Source organism: Oncorhynchus clarkii, chromosome 17 (genome assembly GCF_045791955.1).
Source record: "Oncorhynchus clarkii lewisi isolate Uvic-CL-2024 chromosome 17, UVic_Ocla_1.0, whole genome shotgun sequence".
Classification (NCBI taxonomy): Eukaryota; Metazoa; Chordata; class Actinopteri; order Salmoniformes; family Salmonidae; genus Oncorhynchus; species Oncorhynchus clarkii.
This window is the reverse complement of record NC_092163.1, coordinates 53,094,699-53,108,630: the sequence shown is the minus strand read 5'-3', so window position 1 is coordinate 53,108,630 and position 13,932 is coordinate 53,094,699. Positions and strand designations below refer to the sequence as shown.

General features: G+C 41.7%; 1 long non-coding RNA gene across 1 annotated transcript; it reads right to left on the bottom strand.

Annotated features, from left to right (window-relative positions):
• Positions 1-10,037: 10,037 nt before the first annotated feature.
• On the bottom strand, positions 10,038-13,090 carry LOC139371099 (uncharacterized). The gene is made up of 2 exons (XR_011627203.1): positions 12,695-13,090; positions 10,038-10,559 (listed from the first exon to the last, which is right to left on the bottom strand). It is a non-coding gene; the product is annotated as an uncharacterized lncRNA (long non-coding RNA).
• Positions 13,091-13,932: the final 842 nt, after the last annotated feature.

Below are 13,932 nucleotides of genomic sequence, written 5' to 3'. Positions count from 1 at the left end.
ATATGTTTACCTTGCCAAAGCAAGTGAAATAAACAATAAAAAATGTACAGTAAACATTACACTTACAAAAGCTCCAAAAGAATAAAGACATTTAAAATGTCATAAATGTCTATATACAGTGTTGTAATGATATGCAAATAGTTCAAGTACAAAAGGGAAAATAAATAAACATCTCTCTGTCTCGTTAATACTTGACATAAGTCTGGATGCCATCCATGAACTCCTCCAGGGACAGCTCACCTGACAGACACACACACACCTTATTGATAGGCACATATACCATATCTACATGAAAGTCATGAAAAGTAAACACTGTGGCACTAATAGAATGTGGAACCTGTACATTGAGGCGAAGAATCTTACCATCTCCATTGATGTCGATCTTGTCAAACACAATGTTGGTAAAGTCCTCGGCTGACATCTCATACTTTACTTCATTGATGGCACGGATGGACTAGTATGGAAGCAGGATACTCACAAAAAAAAGGGTTGAGCCTTCTACAAAAAGGCTCCAAAACATTTATCAATGTACTGTATATGGCAACATGTATGCCTTTAACATTATATACTATACTCTAGTCTAGTTAAAATACTTGTGCTAAAGAGGGAGGCTTGCTCGGCTGGTGCTAGCACATGTGCAGATCAAATGCACCGCTGGAACGCAGATTAAGGTGTTCTAATAATTCTGAAGATTGCTCAGAAAACCAGCTGTTTTAATCTTGATTAAGATCAGCAGAGTAAGGTGTTGACATGACTATTGCATAATCTGCCTATTGCCATAATCAGTTTAATATCAAATTATTTGTGTGCATGTAAACATACTCAATGTGTCAGTTGAGTTTGGCTCCTTACATCCATACATTTTTGGGGATTGTGAATGGATTTTCCCGAATATATTCTGATATCCATAGAACACAGGTGTTGTCGCCTGTCTGTGTAAAAGGACTGTACTCAAGCATTGGCAAGATGGTGATCCCTGGATTTTCTTTCAGGTGGGATACGCCTGGGCAGAGTCCATTGAGGGAACTGGTTCAAACAGACGCCTCCTTGACAGGCTGGGGAGCAGTATTGTGGGGGAGGGCGGCCAGTGGGACATGGAGCCCCAGCTGGTCCAAACTCCACATCAACATGCTGGAGTTGAGAGCAGTTCAACTTTCTCCCACAACTGTGGGACAAACATGTGCTGGTACAGACAGCACCACAGTGGTAGAGTACATAATCCACCAAGGGGTTCTGGGTTCCATCCACTGCCACCAGATGGCATATACCCTTCTGCTGTGTCTACAGAATCTGGCCTCACTAAGAGTTGTACACCTCCCAGGGATTCTGAACACATTAAGGCAGACATGCTGTCCAAGGAAGGCCCTCCGGAAGGAGAGTGGCGCCTACATCCCAGAATAGTGAGTTGCATGTGGGGATTCTTTGGGGAAGCGGAGGTGGATTCGTTTGGCTCAGAGAGGAACCCACAGTGCCCCCTCTGGTTCTTGATATCCAACCCCCCCGGACCACTCAGTCTAGATGCCTTTGCCAACGAGTGGCTGAGAAAGAGGCTACACGCCTTCCCCCGGATCCCGCTGATTCCAGCAATTTTGGACAGAATCAGGGAAGCGAGCCACATGGTCCTTCTGATTGCCCCGAGATGCCACTGGTTCAGCACAATACTGTCACTCCTAGTGGGGACAGCATTGGAACTACCTCGGAGGCCGGGCCTATTGTCACAGGCGGAGAGCACATTGTGGAGGGCGGAGGGCACGAAAATTGTCTAATTTAGATCTTGAGCCCTCTGTTGTTAACATCATACAGAGTGACAGGACCCCCTCCACCACGTCAACCTATGACACGAGGTGACGGGTCCTGCCAGTGGTGTGCGGAGCAGGGGGTTGAGGCAGAATCTTGCGGCATAGGATCTTTGTTCCAGCTCTTGAGGTCTTTGTTTGATGCTGGCAGGGCTTTATCTACACTTAAGGTATATGTAGCAGCCATATCAGCATGTCATGATGAAGAGTAGGATGGGCCGCTTGGCAGCCACCCGCTCATGGCCAGGTTTCTTAAGGTAGTCCGTCGATTACGCCCCTCAAGAGCCCCCTCAGTTCCCAAATGTGATTTGAATCTGGTTCTTGGAGTACTATCCAGACCTCCCTTCCAACCAAAAGACTTGAAACATCTCTCTCTTAAGACAGCATTTCTGGTGGCCATCGCCTCTACCAAGAGGGTTGGCGAGCTCCATGCTTTGCCTATTAATAATGAGTGTTATCGGCTAGGGCCGGGTAAGGCGAGCGTTACCCTGCGGCCTAATCCCGCCTTCCTACCAAAGGTCCCGCCCCCAGGTCATGTGAACAGGGAAATGGTGCTAACAGCCTTATCCACCTCCATGCCCCCTGGGGCTCATGTTGATGTACGCACTCTGTGTCCTGTGAGATCCCTAAACAAGTACATGGAGCGGAATCAGGTGATCCGTCACTCTGATCAACTGTTTGTTTGCTTTGTAGATACAGGGAAAGCCTCTCTCAAAGTGGATTGTAGAAATTATCCTGCAAGTTGTAGTTTTGCAAACCGTTGCTATAGTTCAGGTATTGCATTACTTAATTTACTTAATTTTGAAATAACAATAACAAAACTATTAACTCGCTAGCCAGCTTGCATGCTCTCTGTTTTCCCACTCTGCTCTCCAACTTAAGCCACCCTCCCATTAGTTCCTTGAACCAACATTTCTTAGCACTACCATAACATACTTGATTGATTACATATGTCCTGAGACCTAAACTAAGTAAGATATGGTTTACTGTGTCATGATACTGAGAATCAAACTGAATAATAGCACCATTTTGCCACATAAATTACCCCTTTCTTTTCTATAGGTATGTTGGATGCTGCACTGGATTGAATCAAGGAGCTAGAGCCCCAAGTCCAACAGCTCTCTGTTCACCATCTCCAGCTCCAAAGATTCTGTGCACCCAATGAGGACTGAGGTTCTATACCCGGTTCCACTCAGAGGTCTTCATGGTGTTCTGGGAGTCCATTGCCCCCTCTGCCTCCAGGTTAATCTAGGCCCAGAAGGCTGGAATGGGAAGCGCATCACCAAGCCCCAACAGAAAGCTGCCACTCATTGGCAAGTTTTTTTCTTTACTGCTGTCGAGTAGCAGCTGGGCTGAAGGAGGTGTTGGCGGACATCTTTAGTGTGAGTGTCCCTACAGTGCTTTACTGCCGTCGAGTAGCAGCTGGGTTGAAGGAGGTTTTGGCGGACATCTTTGGTGTGAGTGTCCCTACAGTGAGCTGCGTTAAAATAACCTGGATCTATATCTTGTCTTGGGCTCTGTGCCCATTTGGATGTCCAGGAAGCAGGTGCAGGATACCATGCCTGACAAGTACAAGGTGTTCTGTCCAGAGGTCAGAGTTATCATGGACTGCACAGAGCTGAGATGTGCCAACCTCTCCTCTCTGACATTACAGTCAGAGACTTTTTCATCGTACAAAAACCACACCACCTTTATTAAGGGCCTGATTTGGATTGCACCAAGCTTATCACTGGATCCATCTCTGATCAGGAGATCACGTGTCTCTCTGGAATCCCCAAGCTGTTTGAGCCTGGTGATGGATGCATAGCAGACAAGGGGTACATCATAGATAGGATGCAGTCAGATGTGGGGGCAACACTCATCATTCCCCCAATCAAAAGAGAAACTGCTAACATGGAAGGACACTGAGTGAACACAAGCTATTTCGCATCTGAGAGTGCTAGTGGAGAGTCATTAGGAGGGTGAAGAAGTACCATATCTGGGACATGATTATCCCACTCATTCTGGCAGGCTCTGTCAACTGTGGACGAACTGCTGCTTAATGAACTACCAGGGCCCTCTGGATCTCAAGGGTGATAAGCAAATATGTGAAAATATGCTCAAGCAAGGCAGTGCAAACACACAATACAAATCAATGAGTGATTTAAGTTCAATTAATTTGGTTATTATAAATAACAGCTTTATACCTACATGTACATGTGTTTTTTTGTGATTATTATAAATTGATCTATTAGACAAGACATGAATTTGGGAAAATGTGTATATTGAATATGTCGTTTTTATGAATAAGATGGGTGTTTTGGGGTTTAGTGTTTGGATAATTCATTAATCTATTAGAGAACATCCTTTTTTAATTTAAAGATTTTATTCAATAAATACATTTGATTATTCATTCAGTGACCTGTTATATTAAGCCGGTCATAAAATAACAAATATCAAACAATTCAATTAGTTGAATCATTGCTTACATTTACATTTTAGTCATTTAGCAGATGCTCTTATCCAGTGACTTCCAGTAGTGAGTGCATACGTTTTCATTCTTTCACGACGTACTGGTCCCCCTGTGGGAATCAAACCCACAACCCTAGCATTGCAAGCGTCATGTTCAACCAACTGAGCCACACGTGATAGACAAACAAGATCACACAATTCATTCATTCAAATAATTTACTCTACATACAATTTTGATTAGTTAAATACATTACATTACATTACATGTACATTGCCTTGGGCAACAATGTTACAGTGGCCTGCCAAGTGGGATTGGCTCACCTGCTACACTACATCTTAAAGTACACATCCATGTAGGTGTAGAAGTAGTCAAGTTTCTCTCATCTCTGCTATCAAAGCATCATCTCTCAACTCTCTCTACTGTAATATCACTTCTAGTGCTTGTAACAAAGTCGCATCAATCTAAACCGGTTACAGCCAGTTGGCCCTGGACTTGCCAGTGATATTTGTGGCTGTGATTGAGCTTGGCCGGGCCATTGACAAACTTAATGTGCTTCGCATCAGTTACACTCAACATCAGGGCACTTGATCTCGGCTAGCCTGAAGGGTGGCGCTGCAGAAGGGTCATAAACTTTCCCGTCAGGGTATGCCCCAAGATAGGGTGCATCTGGGTTCACAATGAAATCACAAGGTTTGACCGAGACATTAAACAATTCAGAGTAGTTCTATAGAACCTCTGGCTCAAACCCCTTTCTCATAGCTTCGGTTTGCCGCTCACTTTTAAGCATTCTCATGGCTAGGGCATGGCGAGATGACACCCCACGCAAGTGGCATGCCTCACTAAACCGGGTAGCAGTCACACGTGGTTTCCTAATTTCTTCCATAGTGGATGGGCAGACTGCTCGACTGTGCCATTCTCAATAGTAGATGACAATGATGGTGGCTCCTTTAAGCTCTCCATGTTGTAAAACTGAGTGCAAGTAGGGACAAAGTTTAAATGACTGTTTATTTTACTGGGAGTTGGGGGAAAGCAGGAGCATCTGAATGCATTAGAATCTCTGGTGACAGTAAGGGGACACTGATATGACAGCACTGGACCAAATTGAGAGTAATTTCTTCCAATCCATGCAACACCTTGGCAATGACAGGCTGTGGTCTCATGCTCCTCAAACTTGGTCCAGCAGACAGCACTGTCATGTCAGGAAGGGTCCCTGAAACACAAAAAAGAAGCATAGACAAGAAATTAATGTCAGCCAAGATTGTAAACTTTAGCCAATGTGTGAGCGTAAGACAATTGTAACTCACCATGGATTCCTTGGTAAAGAGTGGATTTTATGCCACTCCTGCCTGATGTCCTTGGCTTCCTCACAAGCATTTCATCAGTGGGCTCCGGTCAAAAAAAATTAAGATTCAGGATGAATGTAAAACAATGTGCAGTAATATGAGTTTACAAAAATGCTAAATGTGTCTTCTCTATGACAATTTGAAAAATGATCTCAATTTCAAAACTTGGCCTGTGCCACGACTGCAGTACCCATGTGCAAGGCAATGGTGGTGGCACGGTCTTCAACCCCATTGTGGTGTAATGTGCAGTTTGAAAGAGTAGAGGCACCAGATTGCACAAAGCTCTCCCAGCTGCACATGAACAGAAGTGGTTTACAATGACGGGCTCCTTGGGTGCTTGCAATGTAGGGAAAAAATGTATCACATAGTTGTTCAAGAACAGTGTATGACATCTGCAGCAGCAAGGTCATGGTTCCTTCTCTTCAATTCTCACATTAAAATGGAACTGACCAACTGTAATAAAAGTTTACTATACTACATTTGAATGTTATGTTGACAACAATCAATTCATGTTTACTAGTAAGTTAACATTGCTACTCTTAACGTTACTGAGATTTGTCTAGCGAGCTACATTGCTAGCTAGAAACAAATAATAGATTACAGTGGCTGGACAAATAGTTAACGTTAATTAGTTAGCTAGCTACGTGTGACAAATATAAAGGCGTTGCAGTTGACGTATGACGCCTCCTGGTGGCCATATTGCATTAATTCTTCCGACAAATACAGCCGTGTGGATACCCCAAACTACATGATAACAGCAAAGATGTTTTAATTATATCTGTGATAACAGTGCCTAAAACGAGTTGATTCATTACCACGGTCATTTTCCGTGGAGTATCGGGCTGCTCTAACGAGGCAGGAAAGACAACGGGAAAAAATATGTTTACAGATTCCCTGCAATCATGAAACATTATAGGTGATATGAGAAGACTCAAGAACTGTCAGAAAAGAAGAAGAAACAAGTTTGCCAGTCAAGACCTGAACCCAGACAGCTGTCAGTACAGGGTCTGCTACAATCATTTCATCACTGGTAAGTCAAGTCTGATCGATTTCGAGTTTAGTTTAGCTGTTATGCTAACCAGGTGTTAACAACAACAGTGACCTAACCAAAATTTGCTAGCTAGCTAGCTAGAGATAGCTTGTAGACCAGCTAATGTTAATAGCATGTGTCACGAGATTATATATTTTTTTACCAAAGAAATGGATTGCATGCCTATCATCGCATGTGCAGACTAATGTAAGGCTACTATTCCTAATGTGATGAGTACATTGGATAGTGATAATTTAGGCTATCAATTTAAGCTATCAATAAGCAAGTAATGGCATAGGCTATATCAGAGATGTTTATTTGCTTTGCACAGGAACAATGTGGCCTTTGATAAACATTTCATGCAAATCTACTACACTTTATATGACCGGAGACATTAACATATGCTTTCTTTTAATACGATAGTAGCCTAGGCCTACTCTACTGACACTGACAACAGATCAATAAAAAAAACCTTCCCTTGAATGCAACCAATCTAGGCCGAAAAGTGGACCTGGCTAGAAGGGATCCAGTTTGTGTTAAATTAAGATCAAAAGTCTTTCTGGGGGTGCATTTTAGCTAACCCTAACCCTTTTCCAAACCTAATTCTCCTAACCAGCAACGTTAATTCTCCTAATCTGCTACGAAATATCAAATATTACTTAATTTGACAAAAGCTGGATCCCTTCTAGCCATGACCATGAAAATGGGAGACGCAAATTGTACAATATGACATCCATATAGCCTGGAGAACATAATTTTCCAAAAAACTCCAGTGGTTATCATATATTCACATAATAACCCATTGAGAATTTGTTGAACATTTTACTCATAAGAGGGAAAATATATGGAAATAGGACAACCTGCTGTGTGACTATTGGCTGTTCCAGCCCAACAATAGATTTAATCTTTATATGACACTAAAACACCTGTATGAATTAAACACAACCAAACACTTAAGTGATGGTACAGGTGCCCCGAAGAAGTGATATTTTAACATCAGAAGTGCTTTTCATTTGTTTATGTACTAATTGAGGTTCACCAGCTGACCTATCAAGTAGAGGTCGACCGATTATGATTTTTCAAAGCTGATACCGATTTTTGAAGGACCAAAAAAAAAAGCTGATACCGATTAATCGGCCGATTTAAAAAACATTTATTTGTAACAATGACAATTACAACAATACTGAATGAACACTTATTTTAACTTAATATAATACATCAATAAAATCAATTTAGCCTCAAATAAATAATGAAACATGTTCAATTTGGATTAAATAATGCATAAACAAAGTGTTGGAGAAGAAAGTAAAAGTGCAATATGTAACAAAGCTAACGTTTAAGTTCCTTGCTCAGAACATGAGAACATATGAAAGCTGGTGGTTCCTTTTAACACGAGTCTTCAATATTCCCAGGTAAGAAGTTTTAGGTTGTAGTTGTTATAGGAATTATAGGACTATTTCGCTCTATACGATCTGCATTTCATATACCTTTTGACTATTGGATGTTCTTATAGGCACTTTATTATTGCCAGTGTAACCGTATAGCTTCCATCCCTCTCCTCGCCCCTACCTGGGCTCGAACCAGGAACACATCGACAACAGCCACCCTCGAAGCAGCGTTACCCATACAGAGCAAGGGGAACAACCACTCCAAGTCTCAGAGCGAGTGATGTTTGAAACGCTATTAGCGCACACCCCGCTAACTAGCTAGCCATTTCACATCGGTTACACCAGCCTAGTCTCGGGAGTTGACAGGCTTGAAGTCATAAACAGCTCAATGCTTGAAGCACAGCGAAGAGCTTCTGGCAAAACGCACAAAAGTGCTGTTTGAATGAATGCTTACGAGCCTGCTGGTGCCTACCACTGCTCAGTCAGACTGCTCTATCAAATCATAGACTTAATTATAACATAATAACGCACAGAAATACGAGCCTTAGGTCATTAAGATGGTCGAATCCGGAAACTATCATCTCGAAAACAAGACCTTTATTCTGTCAGTGAAATACTGAACCGTTCCGTATTTTATCTAACGGGTGGCATCCATAAGTCTAAATATTCCTGTTACATTGCACAACCTTCAATCTTATGTCATAATTACGTAAAATTCTGGCAAATTAGGTGGCCCAAACTGTTGCATATACATTGACTCTGTGTGCAATGAACGCAAGACAAGTGACACAATTTCACCTGGTTAATATTGCCTGCTAACGTGGATTTCTTTTAGCTAAATATGCAGGTTTAAAAATATATACTTCTGTGTATTGATTTTAAGAAAGGCATTGATGTTTATGGTTAGGTACAGTCGTGCAACGATTGTGCTTTTTTCCCAAATGCGCTTTTGTTAAATCATCCCCCGTTTGGCGAAGTTGGCTGTCTTTGTTAGGAAGAAATAGTCTTCACAGTTCACAACGAGTCATGTTTGCAGGCAATATTAACTAAATATGCAGGTTTAAAAATATATACTTGTGTATTGATTTTAAGAAAGGCATGGATGTTTATGGTTAGGTACACATTGGAGCAAGACAGTCCTTTTTCGCAAATATGCACCGCATCGATTATATGCAATGCAGGACACGCTAGATAAACTAGTAATATCATCAACCATGTGTAGTTAACTAGTGATTATGATTTATTGCTTGTTTTTTATAATATAAGTTTAATGCTAGCTAGCAACTTACCTTGGCTTCTTACTGCATTCGCGTAATAGGCAGTCTCCTCGTGGAGTGCAATGTAATCAGGTGGTTAGAGCGTTGGACTATTAACCGAAAGGTTGCAAGATCGAATCCCCGAGCTGACAAGGTAAAAATCTGTCATTCTGCCCCTGAACAAGGCAGTTAACCCACCGTTCCTAGGCCGTCATTGAAAATAAGAATGTGTTGTTCTTAACTGACTTGCTTAGTTAAATAAAGGATAAATAAAGGTGTAAATATTTTTTGGGGCCAAATTGGTGTCCAAAAATACAGATTTCCGATGAAAACTTGAAATCGGCCCTAATTAATCGGCCATTACAATTAATCTGTCGACCTCTACTATCAAGACACCCATGTCGACTGGAATCCCACTGTGAAAATGAGCAATGCTGCAGAATCATCAGCTTCTACTTCTACTACTTCGTCCTTTTCCAGAAATGAAAGGAGGCACCCCTCAGTTTTACAAGATGGTTGTCATATGCTGTGCTTTGAACTTCCTGAATGATTATTTTGTGCCATTTGAGTAGAGCACCTTGTTGTCATGACAAAAGTGCCCCCTTAAACCGTATATATAAAATGTCATTTGGAACGTGTAAACAACTATTGTTTATGATATGGTAAACATACTGTACTTTAATAAATTGGCTATATATTGTATATGGGTGAAATTAAAAGTATGTTTTAATCTCTGCTTTGCCTAGCCCCATTGAATAAAAAGTAGTTCTTATAGCCCAACTATTTTATTTATTTTACAGTTTAAACACATTTAGCATAGACAATGTAATTGTTGTGGTAGTCTTAGGCAAACCATCTTCATTATCACATTAGCACCTCCAAGTGCCACTCAGACCTGGTAGAAATGTATCTGACATTGACCTTTGTGGTAGTAGTTGTGTTCATGTTTTAAGATAATCATCCCATAATTTCCTGCTTCCAGACATTTCACCAACTAGATTACAAGGGTTGGATTTGCACTGACCTATCATGTCAGCACAAGGCATGTACAAAATCCAGTATATTAATTAGCCCCAAATACATTGTCTACTGGTATTGTTTTTACAGGGTTGGCCTGCTCCAGTTGTAATAGGTTTATACATTGTGTGTGAGTTTTAAACTGTATTTTTGTTCACAAAATATGCTTACATAGGTACACTTATAATCCATGGTATTGAAGGATGTACCCTCATTCTCTCGGACAGTCATTGGGACCTCTTCATCTGCAGACAGGGTTTTTTAAGTCTCTCTGTACCTGAGGACAGAAAACATCAAAGAAACAGGCTACATTATACTCTACTTAGAAAGCACTGAATATTATGTTGCTATATATCTCTGTCCTTATAGTTTTTCTCCCTAGGGACTGTAACTGGAGAATATTTTCATAATGTCCTCCCACAAAGGTACAGTGCCTTGCGAAAGTATTCGGCCCCCTTGAACTTTGCGACCTTTTGCCACATTTCAGGCTTCAAACATAAAGATATAAAACTGTATTTTTTTGTGAAGAATCAACAACAAGTGGGACACAATCATGAAGTGGAACTACATTTATTGGATATTTCAAACTTTTTTAACAAATCAAAAACTGAAAAATTGGGCGAGCAAAATTATTCAGCCCCCTTAAGTTAATACTTTGTAGCGCCACCTTTTGCTGCGATTACAGCTGTAAGTCGCTTGGGGTATGTCTCTATCAGTTTTGCACATCGAGAGACTGAAATTCTTTCCCATTCCTCCTTGCAAAACAGCTCGAGCTCAGTGAGGTTGGATGGAGAGCATTTGTGAACAGCAGTTTTCAGTTCTTTCCACAGATTCTCGATTGGATTCAGGTCTGGACTTTGACTTGGCCATTCTAACACCTGGATATGTATATTTTTGAACCATTCCATTGTAGATTTTGCTTTATGTTTTGGATCATTGTCTTGTTGGAAGACAAATCTCCGTCCCAGTCTCAGGTCTTTTGCAGACTCCATCAGGTTTTCTTCCAGAATGGTCCTGTATTTGGCTCCATCCATCTTCCCATCAATTTTAACCATCTTCCCTGTCCCTGCTGAAGAAAAGCAGGCCCAAACCATGATGCTGCCACCACCATGTTTGACAGTGGGGATGGTGTGTTCAGCTGGGTTGCTTTTACGCCAAACATAACGTTTTGCATTGTTGCCAAAAAGTTCAATTTTGGTTTCATCTGACCAGAGCACCTTCTTCCACATGTTTGGTGTGTCTCCCAGGTGGCTTGTGGCAAACTTTAAACAACACTTTTTAAGGATATCTTTAAGAAATGGCTTTCTTCTTGCCACTCTTCCATAAAGGCCAGATTTGTGCAATATACGTTGTTTGTTGTTGTCCTATGGACAGAGTCTCCCACCTCAGCTGTAGATCTCTGCAGTTCATCCAGAGTGATCATGGGCCTCTTGGCTGCATCTCTGATCAGTCTTCTCCTTGTATGAGCTGAAAGTTTAGAGGGACGGCCAGGTCTTGGTAGATTTGCAGTGGACTGATACTCCTTCCATTTCAATATTATCGCTTGCACATTGCTCCTTGGGATGTTTAAAGCTTGGGAAATCATTTTGTATCCAAATCCGGCTTTAAACTTCTTCACAACAGTATCTCGGACCTGCCTGGTGTGTTCCTTGTTCTTCATGATGCTCTCTGCGCTTTTAACGGACCTCTGAGACTATCACAGTGCAGGTGCATTTATACGGAGACTTGATTACACACAGGTGGATTGTATTTATCATCATTAGTCATTTAGGTCAACATTGGATCATTCAGAGATCCTCACTAAACTTCTGGAGAGAGTTTGCTGCACTGAAAGTAAAGGGGCTGAATAATTTTGCACACCCAATTTTTCAGTTTTTGATTTGTTAAAAAAGTTTGAAATATCCAATAAATGTCGTTCCACTTCATGATTGTGTCCCACTTGTTGTTGATCCTTCACAAAAAAATACAGTTTTATATCTTTATGTTTGAAGCCTGAAATGTGGCATAAGGTCGCAAAGTTCAAGGGGGCCGAATACTTTCGCAAGGCACTGTACCTGCCCTATCCAGAGTAGCCTACTCTCCCTTCTCCGACAGCTGGAACTGCTAGCGAATCCTTTCACCCTCTTCCATTGGCTGTTACTGTTATAGCTAGGTATCTAGCCACAATTGCATTTAGAGTTACAACGATAAATACTTAAGATAGCTGGCTAACTAGATACTATGAAGCTAGCAAGCTGGTGTTATTTAATTAACTTAGCTAGATATACAGTATGTAAAGTTAGCTAACTAGACGAACAAGACGTTACGTAGCAGCTCATTTTAGTTAGCCTGAGGCAGCACACTAAGTTTCTGTAGCAAGCTAGCTAGCTAATAATACATAGTTTTAATCATTTTCAAAATATATTTACTCACTAGAATAGGTTCTCCCACTGCCTCCGTTTTCTGGGTCCTTAGAAAAATGAATTACTATAATGGTCAATGTTTCCAGTGGTAGCACAACCCAGCCAGCCATGTGAACAGTTGAAGGGCTTCCAACAGACTGACTTTGGTCTTTCAACATGGCGTCTGATGCGGTTGCTAGGTGATTTGTGACACAAAAGCAAGCCCTCTAATAAGTCACGTTAGCGCTAACCAATTTGGTAATGTCTTAGCTACTGTTAGCTTGCTAGCAAAGTTGGCTAGTTAGCTATCTATCTCAACTGGTCGCTTCAAGTACTAACTTACATTGATAGTTGAATATATATTGTTTGTGGAAGAACTTGTATCCTTATCAAGTTTAGATCTCTTCACCTGGGAATGTTCGTAAACGATATTAGCCACATCACTCATGGCAAATTGAGCAGTGACTGGGTAAACTCGATGTTCGAATTTCGAGACTACAGACGACAACCGGATATCGTCATACATTCCTTGTCGTGGGAGGACGTTTTCTATTGGGGGCGTGAAAAAAAGCCTCTGGATGTTGGCGGGAACTGAAACACGCTGTCGTACACGGCAGCCCAGAGCATCCCAAACATGCTCAATGGGTGGCATGTCTGGTGAGTATGCAGGCCATGGAAGAACTGGGACATTTTCAGCTTACATGAATTGTGTACAGATCCTTGCAGGATTCATCAGTGAAGAGAACACTTCTCCCATGTGCCAGTCATTGAAGGTGAGCAGACCCTGGTGATGACAACGAGCATGCAGATGAGCTTCTCTGAGACGGTTTCTGACAGTTTGTGCAGAAATTCTTTAGTTGTGAAAATCCACATCTTCATCAGTTGCCCGATGGCTGGACTCAGACGATCCCGCTGGTGCCAGATCTGGAGGTCCGGGCTAGCGTGGTTACATGTGGTCTGCGGTTGTGAAGCCGGGTTTGACGTAGTGCAAAATTCTCTAAAATGACTTTGGAGGCGGCTTATGGTACAGAAATTAACATTAAATTATCTGGCAACAGCTCTATTGGACATTGCTGCAGTCAGCATGCCAATTGCATGTTCCCTCAAAACATGAGACATCCGTGGCATTGTGTTGTGTGACAGAACAAATGCCTGTGTGAACAGAGGATAAGCTACCCCAGGGCCAGTCTTAACCTGGGGCTAAGATAGCCTGGGGATAAGAACAATGCAGCGTGAAAAGGCCTTTTGGGAATGGGAATGTGGGAACTG